Consider the following 19,648-nt stretch of genomic DNA (forward strand, 5'->3'; position numbering starts at 1 on the left):
TTGCATTTAGAACCTCAAGGCATCTTTTGGGGGAAGGTGTGGCCGGCATTATTATTCATTACGTTAGAAAAGAGGTTGAATTTTTCTTCAAAAATTTTTTTCATTTTCAGCAATAATCCTTGATGTCTGTAACATGCTAAATTATATTAATTCTAAGACCTTTTTATCACCAAAACATTTACAACCTAAAAATCATGGTCACTCAGGTTGTGCTTGCCATTATATGCACATATATAAACCTCAAAAGCTCCAGCATTAAAGCTTGCAGAATACGTGACCCTGTGGAAGGCCATTCTCCAGAGACAATACTGGAGCACCTTTTTAATCCCTAGGAACCAAATAGTCCAACTAATATTTGAAGGATGTGCTGAATCAGATATATTTACCAATATGCTACAAGCTGATATCAAAATATGGCTAGCCCTACATGACTGCAGATTCAGAATTCAAATGCCAACATTAGTGACTTTTTCTTCAGAAATATCACATAACTGATGGTTTTCATATCCGAAACAATTGCATTGTGTGAAAAAAAGTAGAAAATTGAAAACTCCAAATCTAAAAGTGATTTAAGAGAGTTCAGTTCTCAGGAGTCTGGGTGGCTCAGTCTGTTAAGGCTCTGACTCTTTATTTCAGCTCAGGTCATGATCAGGTCATGCTCTCAGGGTCCCAAGATCAAGCCTAGATTAATTAAAATTTTCTCTCTACGCCTCCCTCCCCTCTACCGCATATATGCTCTCTTTGTCTCTCCCTCTCTGTCTCTCCTGCTGTCTCTCTCTCTCAAAAAAAAAAAAATCAGTTCCAAATGCAAAGAAATTATAGAATGTAATTAATTTATTTTGCTTATATATTTTATGTATATGATTATATCTACCCCTAAGGGTAAATACGTTTTTTTCAATACACATGAAAATACTAGATCTTAGAAAGCACATCATTTAATTGGTTGGGTCTACCAAAAGGTAATATCTCAGATTTGAGTGCTGCTATGCTAAATATTAGTATCCTGGGTTCTGGTTTGGAGCTATTTTGTCTCATTTCTCTGTTGACTCTAGTACCGCAATGTTTTAATTATTTTCTGCTTATAGCACATGCTAACATTTTAGGGTAAGACGTTACTTCTTTATTGCTCTTCATTTGTAAACTACTTTTGGCCACATTTTCTTGTTAATTTCAAATTTAACTTCAGATTTACTGTTTATCCCCTTTCAAAGAGTTTCCCCACTTCCCCACCGATGAAGCTGAATTGTAGTCATGAATAATCAGTATTCGGTATTGGGAATCTAGAAAAATCAGTATTCGGTATTTGGAATCTAGAAACACAAGATGATTTTCCATTTTTTCAAATTTTTATTGTATGTTGTTGGGTGAAGAACTTATTTTTCTTTTTTTTAGTATAGGTTCCATATCTTTCTAGTGTACTCTAATCTCTAACAGATTATTTCCTCTGTTGGTTTCTGAATGATGAACAATAAATTTCATGATGCTTTTCCTAAGAACAAGTGAGTTAAGACTGTGATATACAAAGTGCTCATCTTTGGTTGCGTGGAACACAGATGTAGAGAACACTGCATCTCTGGTCAGGCTATAGATCTGAAGCTAGACGTGCAGTTATGAATGATCTAATTTCACACTTGTCTTCTTTTTTTTTTTTTGTAAAGAAAATAATCCTCCCCATACTACATATTGTGCCTGTCAGATTTAAAATCTTAAATGTGCAATATGCTTGACTCATCCAGTATATTTATCCTTTGCTAAAATGATGTTCAGCAAGGCAAAATTAACTACCCTCATATATTAAAGTTGTTCATGCAAACTCTTTTGAAATGTCTTTTAAAATGTTAAAGAAATCACCGACTGCAATCAATTTTTTAAAAGAGAGACAAGGAATTTGCTTTAATATCTGAAACATGGAAGCTGATGATTTAGTAAAACATGCTGTTAAAAGAAAAATTATGTATCTCATTGAAACAATCTGAGGTAAGTGAATTATCAGAAATTGTCCAAAAGGCAATTTGGAATTTTTAAATTATCAATTAATATAGGAGACTGGATGTTTCATTTGTGTCACCCTGGAACTGTTGCTTATCTTTGAAAGTTTAGGAGAAAGAAAGGCATGTTTCAGGCCAATGACAGTCCTTGTTCATATCTATACATAATTGGTAAATGGGAATAAGTGCCTTAAAATATTTATTGATATTTTGTAGGCCCTTCAAAAAGTGAGAAATCTAAAAGCAAAATAATTTTTTTTTCTCTCTTTTAAGATTTTATTTATTTAGAGAGAGAGAGCACAAGAGCAAGTGGAGGGGCAGATGGAAAGGGAGAGAGAATCTCTAGCAGACTGCCCGCTGAGCACAGAGCCTGACACAGGGCTGATCTCATGACCATGAAACCATAATGTGAGCCAAAATCAAGGGCTGGTCACTCAACCAATTGCACCACCCAGGTGCCCCAGAAATTATTTTTATAAATTATGCAAGTAATTCTTCTTTTGAAACAATGGGCACTATAAATAAGAATTCATATATTTTTATACTTTTTCAAACATCACTTGTGTGGATACCTAATCATTAAAAAAACATAAATGACTAAAAATACAGAAAAGAAGGAGATAGAAAAGATGGTATCTTACAAAACTTGAAAAGCAGTGTTTTTCTGCTGTGTATTGGTCAAACTCTAAAAACTATTTCCTTCATAATAATTCTTCATCAATATATTAGCCAAGTTTTGAAGAAAATGCTTTTGGGCTACGATGCCTCTATCAGCATAGCCATGAACCCATCAGACACTAGGTTCTAACTTGTCTTAACTGTAATGCAAGTTCCAGTAGATTATCTTCACCAAAGTAAATTGTCTCTATAATGGCAAATATCTGACATCCTAAATGATCACTTAGAAAAGTAGAAGTCAATTACTTAGGAAAAATATATTGAAATAAAATTAGTTCATTATATGTGTCTTGAACTGAAATATGAAATACACCTGCTTATGGAAGGCTGGTCTCTTTTAACCTACCACATTTGTCATTGGATTAGCATTTACAAGAGCATACTTCTGGCCTCAGAGTTAAACAATTGAATCTGATATTTAGGTATCTTAAGAGTATTTAGAGAAAACATAATATTAAGCTACTGAAAATCTGAGTAAAAATAATACTCATATTAGAAATGTGAGAGTCTGGCATTAATTTGAAAAAGAGATGCTAGAGTAGTCTGGAGGTTAATATGTATGAACATTGTACTACACAGTCAGTGAACAGCTGGTTCTCCATTTTTATGAACACTACTAAGTGGATTGAAAATTTCACAGAGACTCCTTTTTCTTCCCCCAGCAAAAAGCTCTTTAAGCATATATTGTTATAGGATGCAGACCAGCATTCTTTCTAAGTGGCTTTGTGGAGTTGTGCCTGACTGAGATGGACGTTGTATGTGGACGAGATGGTAAATGAAGGAATTGATAAATGTTGTGTCAAGCTGTTCCTATGTTCCAGGATCAATGTTCTCATTTTTTTGATGGCATATGCCTCACATGTTCTAATCAGTGTGCATTTTTTTCTCCTGTCCTTTGTAGGATTCAACAGGTTAAGCAAAAGAGTGGAATCTGGGAGAAGGGGGAGTGTTCTTAATGCATATTAGGGTCTTTTTGGATTAATGATAAGAGGTTGGCTGAAAACACCTGATAAAACTGTTAGGGGTCATCGCGATGTTGACATTTCTTTCCAATTTCAATACTCCAGTGAGCAAAGGCCAAGTCAAAGCATTCTCACTGTCTTTATAGCACAAGATGCTATCTTAAAGAGAGAACACACAGACACACTTGCATGCATGCCTACACCCACGCACAACCTGAGAAGTCTGCAATGCCAAAAGTCACACAGTTTGTTAATGACAGGGCCAGCATGATGCCTTAGAACCACTCATTTGTTTTTCCTACTTCACTACACTTTCAATCAGCAATTTCAATCATCACAGTTTTTTTACACCAGAGTTTCCCAGAATGTCTTCTAATTACAATGTGAACAAAAAAAGGAGATTGAAAGAAAATGGCATTTTGCTTTAGATACTAAATAAATTTAGGGAGGAAATGCAACGCTTTCTTAGTGGTGTGGCTGAGAACGAGGAGGAACAGATGTCAAACACATACCAGTCATGAATTAAAAGTGATTCTTACCTAGTTGATGATGCCATGCAGCATCCATGAATAATAAACGAATAGGTATGCATGGAGTCCCTACTAAGAGCTTTGTAATGCTCTGCTTCTGTAACAATAAGATAAAAGCACTGTTCTCATGGGGAGTGGGGAAGGGTAGTATATAGGAAAGCTGGGAAAAACTATTAATGCAAGATGCACATAAAAAGAGACCTACTCATGGAAAAGACTACAAAGTCAGCATGAGTTCATCCAGAGGACGGTTAGCGCACGGCCATTAGTGTTTGTCATGACAGATTGAAGGGTTTTTATTATTTTGTTTTTGTAGAGCTCCTTCTAAGCGAGGAGGAAGGCAGAGGGATGCCTTAGCACAAAGAACCATGATTAGAAAAATGAGGGGGGGAGGAGTCTGATGTCCTCCATTAGGCAGGAAGCTATATTTTGGAACTCTTTGGCCAATCAAAAAGGTAAGCTAGTTGCATATGGTTAGAAACCCAGACTCTATGACAAAAACAAAAACAAAAACAAAAACAAAACACACACACACACACACAAAAACACACAAAAAAACCTACCTTACGTCAAGCTTTTTGAATGTTATAATAACAAAAGATGGGTGGTAAAAAAGAAAAAAAAAAAATTTCAGAGCTAGAAATGAAACAGAAAATAATGCCCAGACAGAAACAGAAGCCAGGAGAAAACAGAGAGCGTTGCGAGGACTTGCCACAGTCCTAAACTCCCAGCTGGTCAAGAGCTTGAACCAGATGCTAGAATCAAAGCTTTCTGAAATCAAAAGGGCGGGTAGAGGTCATCTTGTCAAGAGTCTGAATCTTTACTCTGTCATTAATCTTACGGGTCCCATTGACTGGTAACGCTCTGGGAATGTTTTTCCTGGGATGGCAATTCCTGATTTTCCAAAACACACAAGAGTATTTATCTCTATTAAGTTTCCAGTCAGCATCAGCATTTCTTCTTTGTTTCATGGTGAAATACTGTATTTCTACAACAGGAAATCCTTTTACCTTGAGCAAGTCTGTACCTGAAGCACTTATCACCAGATGGCAGACTTTTATTCATGACTTTGGGAGAATGAACAAAATTCTGTGCCTTTCAGAGTTGGGTCAGTGATCTGAGGGTGAGATGATCTGTGGCTACTAAAACCATAAACTTATTAGCAATATATAGTCTTGTTTCCACTCTGGCTCTTAATGGGCATGAAGCAACAGAAACCTTGATTACAGCAAAACTAACAATCTTAGTTAAAATTAAGACCAGCTAGGATTCTAAATGTCCCTCCTAACAAATGCTTTGCTGTTCCCTCAAATGTTAACTAATTGGTTCAGAAGTTTTCTTTAGAAAACTTTTTCTGGCATGTGTAGTTTTTTTCTTGTTTATGCTGTTAATTGTCACTGTATACGTTAAAGTCACACATCTTTAGAATCACAGATTTGTTTACACTTTCCTTCCAATAGATTAAAATTATCCGCTTTTTATCTGCTCTCAGTAGGAATATTAACAGGATGTCTTTAAATCTTGTCTCATTAGCACCAAACAAAACAGATATTAATCAAGATAATAAGTTCTTTTTAATTTCTTCTTTTCACGATTAAAAGAATACATTATAGGGCTCCCAGGTGGCTCAGTTGGTTGAACATCCAACTCTGGATTTGGGCTCAGGTCATGATCTCAGGGTCCTGGGATCAAGCCCCACACTAGACTGTGCTCAGGTGCAGAGTCTGCTTGAGATTATCCTTCTCCCTCTGCCCCTCCTTCCATTTATTCTTTCCTTCTCTCTCTTTATAAATAAATATATAAATACATACATACATACATACATACATAAAATCTTTTTAAAAAATCACATTATGGAGTTTTCAAATACAAAAGTTGAATAATGAAATGAATCCCTATGTGTCCATTAATTAGCTTCAAAATAATCCTGAATTCACTCCCCCACCTTCATTTTATTATTGCTTTGATAAAGAATTTTCAAATATGGCTGAGATTGAAATCATACTATATATTAGTTTTCTGTTGCTGCATAGCAAATCGCCACAAAGCCTGGACCTTTATTCAAAGGGTTCGCCTGATTAGGTCAGGTCTGTCCAAAATAATCTACCTCAAAAAAAAAAATAATAATCTACCTCTTCATAAATTCAGAGTCAACTACTGAGCGTTCCATATAACATCTAAAAAATATCTTCACCTTTGCCACATTCCATTTGCTAGAATTGAGTTGCAGGTTCTTTCAGCACTCTAGGTAAGGCATTAGAAACAGAGATTACACATAGGAATTTTAGGCATAGGGATCATGGAGTCCTCTTAGAATTTTGTATACCCATATGGACTAACTCATAACAGCCTTTTACCCCAAATAGTTTTTCTCACTTCTGTTTTTCTTTATATATTTCTTTTTTTTAAGATTGTATTTATTTATTCACAGGAAACACAGAGACAGAGAGGCAGAGACACAGGCAGAGGGAGAAGCAGGCTCCACGCAGGGAGCCTGACATGGGACTCGATCCCAGGACTCCAGGATCACCCTGGGCCAAAGGCAGGTTCTAAACCGCTGAGCCACCCAGGAATCCCCCATTTTTTATATTTCTTGGACTGCACGTGACATAATGAAAAAGGAAACAAAAAGCTAACTGCACTCTTGTGCATGTATGAAACACTCAAAGTATATGAAGGGAAGACTCAGGACCAAAAGAATTGAGAAAATAAGTTCACTTGAAAAGGTGGTGTAACAACATTTGATTTCAGAAGAACTGGCCCATCAAATAAAACACATAATGTGTATTTAAAGGAAATAATGCAAAATTATTAAGATTACCAAATTAGCATTAGTCTAAAAGTTTGTTTTGTGGATTTTACATTTGCTTTGTTGTTTTTAAGTTTTTATCAATATGTGAGAAATTTAAGACAACACACATGTTTTGTGTATGACTGGCATTAAATTGCTATTAACTAAATGATGCCTATTGATTAGAGTTCTAACCAGATAAAATAGAAATTCTTTGCTTATCAATAACTTAGAAAGATTATTGGCTTCATTAGAAAAACTTCACTGAGGCTCTTTCTTTTTAAATTTGATTTCTTGGGACACCTGGGTGGCTCAGTGGTTGGGCGTCTGCCTTCGGCTCAGGGCATGATCCTGGAGTCTCCAGCTCAAGTCCCACATCGGGCTCCCGGCATAGAGCCTGCTTCTCCCTCTGCCTACCTCTCTCTGTCTCTCATGAATAAATAAAATCTTAAAAAAATAGTAATAATAAAAGTAAATAAATAAATAAATAAATAAATAAATAAATAAATAAATTTGTTTGCTTCCCCTTTTACCTCAGGTATAGAGTGTTGAATAGATCATGATTTTTTATTATAACACAAACTGTGATTCCTGTTTATTATTTTAACTTACTTTATGCTCTCTGTCAGTTGAATGGGTCCCAAATTATCTTTGTCTTAGCTGTATCTAAGTTTTTCTGAGCTTAGTTACTATGATGTCAGTGAGGAAGGGAAGAGCTATTGCTTCCTCAAGGGGCATTTTAATGTTTGTTATAGGGCATCTGATGTTAATCATCATCATGATGTTGTTCCCCTCCATGAAAGCTACTGTAAAATCTGCATCACTTTCTTAGGCTTAAAACAAGTTAATTTATTTGTAAGGAGTTAAAAGAACTTGCCAAACATTGGTCTTTCTCCATGAGTGTCAAAAAGTGTACATGGAGGAAAGCGAGACTTTAAAAAATTAAGTACCCTTTCCAGGTCACAGAGTCAGGAACCCATAGGTTTGGGGCTCCAGTAAGGAATCTCAAAGTCTATATTATGAACCAGTTGTTTTTTTTTTTACATCACATTAATGATGCGTTCTTTGTTTTTCCATATATGTTGTATGGTATTCATTATGTAACAGTATCACAGTTTTTCGATTGAAATATTCTATTTTTTTGTATAAAGAGAGCTAGAATTATAAAGAAGACTGCACAAAATTATAATATTTTTAAAATTTTCTTTATTTATTCATGAGAGAGAGGCAGAAACATAGGCATAGGGAGAAGCAGGCTCTGTGTTGGGAAGCCCTATGCGGGACTCTATCCCAGGACCCTGGGATCACACCCTGAGCTGAGGGCAGATCCTCAACCACTGAGCCAGCGAGGCATCCTTATAATTTTTAATAATTTTAAAACCGTCCCTTTCAGAATGATCTCCTATGAATTCTGCATAGTTGTTCTCCACAATGCTATAATTGATTTAAGAAGAATTAAAACTATTTCTTTAATAATTAACTTTTTAAACTGTGTCCTTTTGCCTTTTTTGTCTTAAATATGTAAAATCTCCAGTCTTTCAAAGAAGGTTTGATTTTTACAAATGAATCTAAAACTCATTAAGAACAGATATGGTAGATGAAATATATAATCAAGATGAATAATAAATTGTTTTTTATTCTTCAAAACTATTTCATTACCAATAGAGGAAGATGGCTAACTCTTATCATGCCATAAAGAGTGTGTATAATCTGTAAAATGTCTATAAAACCATCCTCATCTTTGGGGGACTAATTATAAATAATGACAACTGAAATCAAAGGGAAAAATCTACATAATCCCAGACTTTTGATAAATGTAATCCTCCCATATGAGAAATATTTTAATAATTTATGATGTTTGCATTTTATTTTCAAATTTTACTTAAATTACACTATGCATAATTTGATGTTTTTCCCTAATTCAGTATTCTTGAAAGATCAAGACAAATGTCTAATTGCTAAGTCTCAAATCATGTGACAAATTCGTCCAGTAAATAAGTGTTCTTCATGGTTTTTTCTTTGCAATCAGTGTTTTTATTTAATTTTTAGCCACAATTCTCAAATGAACAGTTCATCCGAATGAATCAAATACCTGACCCCTCAAAAATTTCATTGGTTTTATGAATAATTATCATTTTGTATATAAGCAAGGAATTTTCCCTGTCTTCTGAAAAGTTTTTCTTTTTCTTTGCCAATCAAATACTCCTTACTTATTTTTTTTCCTCAAATACTCCTTACTTATTTTTTTCCATAATACTATGTATTTATTCTATTAAAAGAATAAAAAAACTTTGGGCGCCTGGGTGGCTCAGTCGGCTAAGCATCTGCCTTCAGCTAACCCAGGTATTGATCCTAGGGTCCTGCTCAGCAGGGAGCCTCTTCTTCCTTTCCCTCTGCCTGCTGCTCCCTCTGCTTGTGCTCTCTCTCTGACAAATAAATAAATAAAATCTTGTAAAAAATTAAACTTCACACAAATCTAGTATTACCTCTTTCATCTTAACTTCCTCTATCCCAGAAAGAACCAGCAGAGAACTTCCACAAGTTACTATCACATCTTTCATTTATTATTTGCATCTTTATCTTCACATTTTGAAATTTTTCTGCTTACTCATGAAAAACATCAATGCTCAGTCCCTTCTTTCTTCCCTTACAAGGCAATATAGCTCAAGTACCCCTCTCAGTGTCTCTCTAGTGGAAAAATCCATCGGCATACACACTTTTTATTTTTCCAGTAGACACACGTGGTAGCCTTAAAGTCACCTCATCTTCAAAATTATGACAACCAAAACATGCTTGACTCCGATCTTAGGGCAGATCTTTTCTTATTTCTCTGGAACATTTACACCAAAACTCTTCAAAAGATTCATTGGTACTTAGGGTTTTAATCCTTCCTCTTTCATTAAAAAAAAAAAAAAAATTGCTCTGATTAGGCTTTCATCTGCATCTTTCTACCAAACTCTCTTGTCTACACCACAGATATTAAAGCTTCCTCCTCATTGATATAAGCCTAATACTGAATTCTCAGTTCTCAACTTTCTTGACCCATCAGCCCTGCTTGATGTCGCTGAACATTTTTTCACCCTTGAAACATTTTCTGCATATGGCTTCCAACACTGCTTGATCTAGATTTTCCTGCTACAGAATGGATCACCCCCTATCCTTTTTCTGGTGTCCTTAGCCTCAAATTGTTGAAATGCCATACTTTTCAATCTTTGGGTATCTCTTCTATCTACATTCATGGATAACATACAGCTTTGTTTTTAAAATCAGGCATATGTTGATGATTCCCAAATTTATAACTCCACTCCTGACTTCTCTTGAAAAGTCCAGACGTATAACCCAACTACCGATGTGACATGGCCACTTATAGAGATGTCTAATAGGCATTTTATTACTAAAATGTTCAAATCCAGGATGTTGTTCTTTAAAAATCTGCCCCATTCACTGGTTTTGCCATATTGATTAATAGCAACTCTATCCCTTTCTGTTCTCAGATTCTAAATATCTGCATCCAAACCATTATTTGTCTACCCTGAATAGGTGGGCACCACTTGGTACCTCCACTGCTACCACCCTGGACCAGTGTATGACCATCTCTTACCCATAATATTTCCATCATCTCCACAGTAATCCTCCTGCTTCTGTCCCAACCATTTCTCTTTTCAGTTCATGCTCAGAACAGCAGTCAGAATGATTGTTCATACACTGTTAGATCATGTTCTACTTTTCTAAAAACCTAGCAATGGCTTTTTGTCACACTCAGAGTCAAATCCAAAGCTCTTACAGTGAAATGAAAACACAATGAGGTCACTCAAAATTTGAGTAAAATAATATCCAAGTTAGAATTGTGAAAGTCTGGCATTAATTAATGAAAAGAGATGCTAGAATACTAGCATACCTGGAGAATAATATATGTGAGCATTGTAATGCAAGGTCAATGAACAGCTGGTTCTCCGTTTTTATGGTGAACACTGCTAAATGGAATGGATTTAAAATGTAGCAAAGACTTTCTCTGAACTCAAGTGTAGACTGTTTAGGGAGGCAGGCAAGCATTCTTTTGAGGCAGCTGTGTGGCGCTGTGCCTGACCGAGATGGATTTTGGATATGGGACGAAAAGTTCATGTGAGTGTAAGCCAAAGCCCTCACTCACAGCGACCTACACGGTTCTACTGTCCTGGCCTCTCTACCCCTCTGATGACATTTTTCAGGATTCTGACACTCGCCCAACTCTTCCCATCAGGGATTTCTAGTTATTCCTCAAACATAGTTCTGTTGCATTTGCTGTTTCCTCTGCCTAGATCACCTGTCCCACTGCTATCTGCATGAAGACTTCTTTCAACTCCTTCATGTCTTTGCTCAAATATCATCACTTCAGGGGTGTATTCCCTGACCAATATTTAAAATTGCTAGTATTCCATTGGGTGCCTGGGTGGTGCAGTTGGTTCAACGTCTGACTCTTGGTTTCAGCTCAGGTCACGATTTCCAGGTTCCGGTCATCACCCCATGTCTGGCTCCACACTCAGTGGACGGTCTGCTTGAGATTCTCTCTCTCTCTGCCCCTTCCCCTGCCCTCTCGCATTGTGTCGCTCCCTCTCAAATAAATAAATCTTAATAAATAAATATATAAATAAAATAAAATTGCTAGCCCCTTGCCCTGCCTCTTGCCTCCACCAGCATGACTTTACCCATTCTTCGCTGTACTGTTCGCTTATTTAGTTTTTCCCCACCTCCAAGGTGTATATGTTTTAATTGCATGGGTATTATCTATCTAGCCCTTATTAGCATATGAGATCCATTAGGCAGAAACTTTTATTTCTTTTATCTACTACTACATATCTATTGCTTAAGACATTAAGTCTCATGTATTAAATTCTAAATAAATATGTGTTGAATGCATTTATATTGACAGTTTGTTTTAGTGCCTATGTGAAGAATATGCAGACATTTATTTACCAAACTGCTGGCATCACAGTAGCTGGCAAACCTCAAAAGTCTTTCTGCAAAAATATGTTTCTTTTCATAGTTACAAGCCACACAGAAATTTAATATCCTCTTTCCTCCAGAATATCTTTGTGAGTTGGTGTGTGCAAGGATGAAAATTCATTAATCATTTTAACAATTTTTGCATATTTTCACAAAACATTTGGGCTAGGTTTCAAGTATTCATTGTACAGTTACTTAGTGCACTATTTTGCTGTGATAATTCTGGCAGAGCGTGATATGCACTGCCAGCCTCTTTGTTGTCTTAAAAGTTTTTATCAAAATTTTCTAATTGTGTCTTCCCACCAAGGCATTTGGAAAATTTCCTTAAAATTAAAACTAACCATGGCAGTCCAACTACTTGGCAATCTACATGTCAACAGTAGAGTATATACTCACACACCTAAAAAATCCATAGCTGCATTAGGGTAGAAGAATGTTTTGCAACCCTTAGGTTATTATGAGCTACTTAAATAATTATAATAATAAAATGATAGACTCTTCTATAGGATAGTTATAATTATTGGTGTCTGTGAATGAGAAAATATGTACCAACAGAAAGTTTATTTAAATTGATTTATAATTTAAATTATACTTTATTAATTACAACACCAACTGCATGTACTTAAAAATGTTACTATCGTAACTGGTAATATGTATTCACATTAGCTACCTTGTGCTAAGCCCTTTACGTATACCGCTACTTTCAGTTGAGGAAATTGACCTTTGCCTAGAAGTTCAGTAACTAACCTGGGATAATGCAGCTAGTCATAGTGGAACCAGAATATGGACTCACATCTGTCTGTCTCCAAGGTCCTGACTTCTAACCATCCCCAAGAGAGAAAGGCAAAGGGAAGGAGGATTGGCTACCACCTCGTAGCCCTGGTGCTATGAGCCTAGACCAGGTGAGAATATTTGTGAAAAGCACTCATTTTTTCTGGTAACTTGTGGTGCTGGTTGAGGCATAATCATGCACAGTGCACTAACCCTGCACTACTTTGCTGCCTTTTTCCTTTTTAAGATCTTAATTATTTGAAGGAGAGAGAGAGTGTGTGTACAAGTAGGGGGAGCCTCAGGCAGATAGATGGAGAAGCAGACTCCTCCAGGAGCAGGGAGCCTGATGTGGGACTCAATCCCAAAACCTGAGATCATGACCTGAGCCAAAGGCAGATGCTTAACTGACTGAGCCACCCAGGAGCCCCTTTTCTACACATTTAAATGGCTGCTCTTCCAGAGGAAATATTGGCACTAGAGGTAAAAAAAAAAAAACAAAAAAAAACAAAAAAAAAAAAACCTGTTCTTGTCTGGTTTTGCCACTTAATAGGTTTTGCCACTTAATAGTTATGTGACCTTGGATGAGAGACTTTGTGTTGTAAGCTTCAGATTACATATAGAGAAAATAAGTAAAATATTGCCATCTTGGTCTGCTTCTCCGGGCTTTCTAGATTTAAGTGAAACTATACTTTATAATATCTAAATATAAGGCATTCTAATTGTTAATATCATTGTGGCTATAGGCATCTTTCATTCTCCAGTTCCTATTTTATTAATCTTCCAAGGAATCACATGACGTTCTTATACTGAATGGGCAACCTGGTCTCTTTCTTAACAGATTCAATTTAAAATCATTAAGGAGGAGAAAGAAATTGAGCTGTGCCTTTGGGCATATTCTGGCAAAGTAAAAAGCGGCATGATTTCAGTGGGGTAAGGAGGAAGATATGAGACACATCAATAGCATAAATTTATATTTGGAATAAAGGATCTGTGGAATGGTGTAGCAAGCAGAAGGACTGGCAATAGTTACAAGTTTACAGAGTTGACTAGTTGACTGTGACAGTTTAGTTGCATATTCAATTGTACAGTATAAACTGGGTCTCAGGATTGTGTGGTTTCTAAAAATAAGTACAGTCAGAATGTGCTTGTAGCTTTAAAATGTTTCTTGCTTTGTTCAAATTCCATATACATCAAAACAAATAAGCCTTGTCAACTGTGTTTTCTTTGCCCACCTTTCAATTCTTCACCTATAACGAAGAAATAAATGTATTTCACATTGTAAACTTAAACAAGATGATAATTTAAATGTGCAAAAGCTTGATTCAAGCAATAGCCAAGTACATAGAAGTTTATTTTTGTTTAATAGATTTATGTCTAATTAGCTGACCAATGGGGGGTAGTGCTAATAGTGCCAGATAACTGAAGTAAATGTTATTTAACAGCATGGGGTTCCAATAACACAGGAACAACCTTCTAGGCATTATATCATCCAAACCCAGGAAGTGCCCCCCATGGTGGCAGCACTGCATTATTTAAAATCAGTTCATCATGTTCCTCATGAGTATTGGCCACCTTTCAAAACCATTTCTGGTCATGAGCTATTTGTGCCTGCTTTGTGATAATAAATCTCTCCTATAATCTCTAAGACTCATGCAGACAATGTCTGGAGATTCCATTAAAAAGAATGCAGAGGAATTCTGCTCCCTGTTTAATCCCTAATTAAATAAAATTAGATTGTATAATTACATTAATTTACAGAGTCCACAATACTTTATGAAACATCTTTTCATTTGACAATGTATTTTTTGTTGACTTATTCAAGCAGGCTTTTTGACATTTTCATAACATTTTAACATTTAATAGAAACTTTACATGATAATTTTTTATTGTATCTTACATAAGATAGTACAGAAATTTGCATAGGTTAGAAGCAAGATGGGTGGTTAAGGAAGGCCCAGGCCTATGGGCTATTCTCAGATGTTATAAGTCAGAGGTCACTGGGAGGAGGAGGAGGTTCCGAATACCCAGTCAGGTGAGAGGTGAAGAAAGCTAGCACATAGGCACAGGGCTCCATTGGTATCCCAAGCGTACACATCTCTACCTAAACACCTATGTGAATTTGTTCCAAGACTTAGGAATTCCCATTACAAAGATGTCTCTCTTGTGAGGCACAGTCCCAAATACTTTCTCCATCCCAGCAGCTCCGGCGGGAATCACCTGTCTTTTTCCTCTTAGCATAGAGGGAGAAGACATTCACAACTTGCAGACACTATTGATCCCTTCCTCCAAAATTTGGTTTATGTTTGACTATATCAATCAATACCCCAAACAATGTGGTATGAGTTGTCCTTCAGTGAGAGATAGTCATAAATACTTGTTTAAAGAATGGAAAATTGAAGTCCCCCAAGCTCATGTGGTTCCCAAAACAAACTATCAACTGACAGAAGAGTTCTGGCTTCCTAGTTGCAGTAGCCCCTCTACTTTGAGGCAGTGGCTCAGAGGCATTTTCAGAATTTGAGACCTCTGTGATCTGCCCTCATCTCCAGCCATCTGCATCTGGCCCAGAATATCTGCTGGACCTTCAGCAATCCCTTTGACTGCATGATCTTCAGGGGTGAGTGAAGGATCAAAAAGCAAGGATCAAGTTGGGTACCAAGTACCATCACCCACAATATCAAAGTCCTACTCAGGCCTATACATCTGAGGAGGCCACTTCCAGTTGGCATTGGGCAGCAAGGATCCTCAGGGAGGCTTACAGGACCCCTGGCAGCATTTGAAGAGAACTTGATTTGTTCTTTGACAAATATGGGTCAGGCAGTGTCTGGTCATTGGAAGAGACTGACTGGAACAATAGACATCGTCCACAAAGGCCAAGTGCCTCTGACTGAAACAAATCGTATCCGCCTGTAGGACGGCACCATCTGTGGCCAGCATTCTGCATTCCTCCAGCTGCCTATGTAATAAGGCTTCCCCTCGATAGTGCTAATGATACTGCAGAAGACATTTTAGAGGCTTTTATGTTCTCTAGTTCTTTGGCCCAAAGTCCCTCTGGGCCAATCAAGAGACTACCACATAGAGCTTCATGTTCCATTCTGTGATTATGTAAAAAAATAAAAAATAAAATAAATAAAGTTGCTTTTTCATGCTGAAGTCAATTAAACTGATTGATAGAGATTGCAAAAGAATTAGCTTCTCATGCATGATCAGGCCACTCCTTCTGCTGTGTAGATACGAGCATGTTCAGAATTCATCTGGCTTCACTGTGGCTACTTTCTGGAGACACAGACCCTAGATCTGACTTAGCATAAGGGCTCAGCTGGCGTAAGAGTGTTTCACCTATGTGGGCCCTGAACTGGTCTTCTTCATTTGAGTATGAAATGCCAGGGCATGTTCAGCACCGAAAGATACCCCATCTTCCTTCCCATGTCTTGGAGCAGCTCTGGGAAATCTTTTTTCATTCCTCATCAGTATGTAAATACACTGCCTGAAGGGTGCATTCTTGTCTTCAAGGATATGCCTAATGCAAAACTCCTGCCCCTCCAGACAAGGTTGCAAATGTGGGCGATGAGTAAATGAACAAGACAGGGTCTCATGAGACCTGGGCACTGGGGTGATCCTCCCCCAACTGGTTGGCGAAACATGGATCAAAATCCTGTTCATACCAAAACTTGTGCCAGTGCACTGTGCTGTGCCCCAGCCCTCTGGCCATGCCAGCCACTTCTCCCAATCAAGTTTTAACTCTTGGGTGTGTTGTTAGTTGGTGAAGAGGTAAACAGAAATACGTATTCATCAAACTAGTTACTTTCTCTACCTTTTTCATTCTCCCATTGGGTTTCTTGAGTTCTCTATTTTTTTGAGCTTTGCTCTCATCTTTGTACAATACAGTGACAAGGGGAAATGAACGTTCTTATTCTTACAACAGTCAATAGTTGGCCGCATAACTGTGTATTTCAAGCAAGAGAAACAATACTTTCTAGATGAAAGTCTCAATAGAGACATATCCACATAAACACAAACAGAGGCACATACAATGTTACAGAGCTTTCTAAATTAAATGATGTTTTATTTTCTGGGCAGCTCTCTCCTTTGACATCAGATGGATTATGTCTTAAATTTACATTCTTGGGATCCCTGGGTGGCTCAGCGGTTGAGCCTCTCCCTTTGGCTCAGGGCGTGATCCTGGAGTCCCAAGTAGGGCTGCAAGCATGGAGCCTGCTTCTCCCTCTGCCTGTGTCTCTGCCTCTCTCTCTCTTTCTCTGTGTCTCTCGTGAATAAATACATAAAGTCTTAAAAAAAAAATCTACATTCTTGTTTGAAAACCTTCCACAGGAGATTCTGGGATTATACCTTGAGTTTATAATTCTAATAGTCTATGTATTTAGAATGCAAGTTCTTGACATCTAACTGATAAAATGCTGGTTACCAACCTCTAACCTGGGGCTGACAGAGTCCTGAAATCCTATCTCTCTATCTCATCTTCCCATTGCTTGGTAATTAATGGCCACAAGGTTTCACCAGACATAGCTGGCCTCCTGGTACCTCCCTCTTTATTTGGGATGTGGAGAGGCGCTCACTTCCTGATCTCAGCTCTGATGAGAGGAACATTCTGTCTCCAAAACATTCACGTGAAAATAAGAAAGTATAAGATAGAGGGAATGAATGTGAGACCCGAATGAGCAAGGTCATAAAAAAATACATTAAATATATCTAGTGCCAGAGTATTCAAAAAATAATTATAACCGTGAATTTAGAAACTATGAATTAAGGAGTTGAAGGACATTGTTTTATTTTTAGGTGTTTGCATAACTTCAATACTAGCTGCCTATAAAGCAACGAACTAATGAAAGTCCATATAAAGTATATTCTTCGACCTCTAATTTGTGAAAAGAAGGATTAAATAATTAAGATAGAAAATTATGCAAAATGGGTAAATATGCCAATTTCTTTTAGTATTTCATTGATCTCATCCCAACTGCACGATTAGAGGTTCTCTATAGAGTTCATATGTGGGACTGAACTCAATGTTTCATGTGGAACATTGATACCTATGGATTTTCAGCTTTGCCAGATCTTGTCAAGCCTCTTTTTCTCCCTTCAAACACATACATATATGCACACACACGCACACACATGCACACACACACACAAACACTTAAAAACAAAAACAAAAACATTTTACTGCCAATGTACCTAACCATGACAACTTGGGAGTCCGCTGTGACATTTCTCCAGGTCACTGCTTATGGTTGCAGCTTCTGCACAGAAAATTTTCTGCCATGTTTCCCCTCAGCTCATCAAGCACAGCTTCCTGTCTTGCAAAAACAACTGCAATGATGTAGGTCATTATAACATCTTGTTGAATGTAAGCAAAACTGAGTTCTTTAGAACACCGTTTGACTAAAGATCAGATGCTCAGGCTCAGTCTGGGAAAAAGAATAATATCGATGGGTACAGACCTATGAAGTCTAATGAAAGAAAGATCAAAAGAAATCATTACAGCTGGATTATGAAGGTTGGGGAAAGATAGTATTAATGTGTATAAAGTGTTTTAATAACAGCAAGCTAAAGATTGGTGATTAGAATTCATTATTCTAGAGATTGTTACTACCCTTAAAAGAATGGTCTTTTTTTAGACTCCCCTCACCTCAAAAAAAAAAAAAAAAGACAACCTAAAATAATGATGTTTCAGCTGAATTCTAAATTTAACACCAAACTGGAAGTGATTATGGGTTAAGAAATGGACTCTACAAATGAGTGAAAGGAAGACGGTAGTTTACCCTCCTCTCTCCCCGCGCTTTGGGGCCAGTGTGGTATGTGATGATTTTTCCTCACATGAGGAAAATCAGGTACTTTGTACATCACCTCTATAAGACGGTGCCAGTAGGGGCTGTGAGTCCCTGAATCTTGTCTGGGAAGCAGCTGCTATTATTTATCTGCTGTTGTGGTTAATCTCAATTAAAAAAGACTATAGTAGAAGGAACCTGTGGTCCCATTTATTCTGATTATATTACGTGCAGAATTCTAGGATCAGAGGAAGGACCCCATAGTTTAGAGCGAACAGGGATTTGCAGAATTGAATGTGTGAGGGTGGGCACAGGGCTAGGCACAGAGACACCAGGAGGTGGTAGGTGGATTGTTTCAGGTGGTGATGATGGGCAGTTAAGGGAAATCTCTCAAGGTTTTTAAGGCTTTCTTATCTGTACTCAAAAATATGAAGACTGTGAACAACTTACTTCCATTGCTGAGACCTCGGTCATCTCATCTATGGAAGTGAGATGAGGTTCCATGATCCCTAAGGTCTTTCCAACTCAAAAGTGCTGTAATTCTGACTCCTGAATTATTTTGTAACCACAGAGAATTCTGATGAACAAACACCTTCGAGCAAAGTCTTGTCCAGTAGTCAATTGCTATGACTAATCACAGTTGCCACAAAATTGAATGTTAATACAGCTATAGCATTTTATCTATGTTTCTTGTAGGATTATAAGAAAAAAACAAAAACATAATGTCTCCATTAACAGCCCCATATTTCTTTTGTTAAAATATTCTGAAATTATCACGGAGTCTGATAAATAACATGTAAACATCAATTTTGTTATAATGACATATAAGTCTTCCAAATGACTCTGTAAGAGATATTCTATATAAATCTATATACATTTTTGCACTTGCACATGCACACGCGTGAGCATTTGAAATAGTACAGCAGTTGTATAAATTGTGATGACTCAGAAACAAACTCACTGACTCTTCCCCTCGCATCCAGAAAAAAAAGGACTACAGTCTGATCTCTTTGATTTACAAATCTGAAAAGATCTCTCCTAGCTTAACAGTTCCAAATTATCTTAGGATAAAATGCCAGACTCTTCACATGAAACAAAAGGCAGCTCCATAGTAGAGTTGGGTTAACTTCTGTAGGCTGCGTGTCCACATTTCTTTCCC

At 37.1% G+C, this 19,648-nt stretch overlaps 1 protein-coding gene, 1 long non-coding RNA gene and 1 pseudogene across 2 annotated transcripts in view; 1 reads left to right on the forward strand and 2 right to left on the reverse strand.

Annotated features, from left to right (window-relative positions):
* CNTNAP2 (contactin associated protein 2) overlaps positions 1 to 19,648 on the forward strand; it is a 1,978,697-nt gene that overhangs the window by 181,606 nt on the left and 1,777,443 nt on the right. The gene's annotated exons all lie outside the window — the stretch shown is intronic.
* Positions 1 to 19,648, reverse strand: part of LOC144285045 (uncharacterized) — a 54,050-nt gene that overhangs the window by 7,063 nt on the left and 27,339 nt on the right. The window lies entirely within an intron of this gene.
* Positions 14,636 to 18,993, reverse strand: LOC144285121 (KAT8 regulatory NSL complex subunit 2 pseudogene; annotated as a pseudogene).

Source organism: Canis aureus, chromosome 15 (genome assembly GCF_053574225.1).
Source record: "Canis aureus isolate CA01 chromosome 15, VMU_Caureus_v.1.0, whole genome shotgun sequence".
Lineage (NCBI taxonomy): Eukaryota > Metazoa > Chordata > Mammalia > Carnivora > Canidae > Canis > Canis aureus.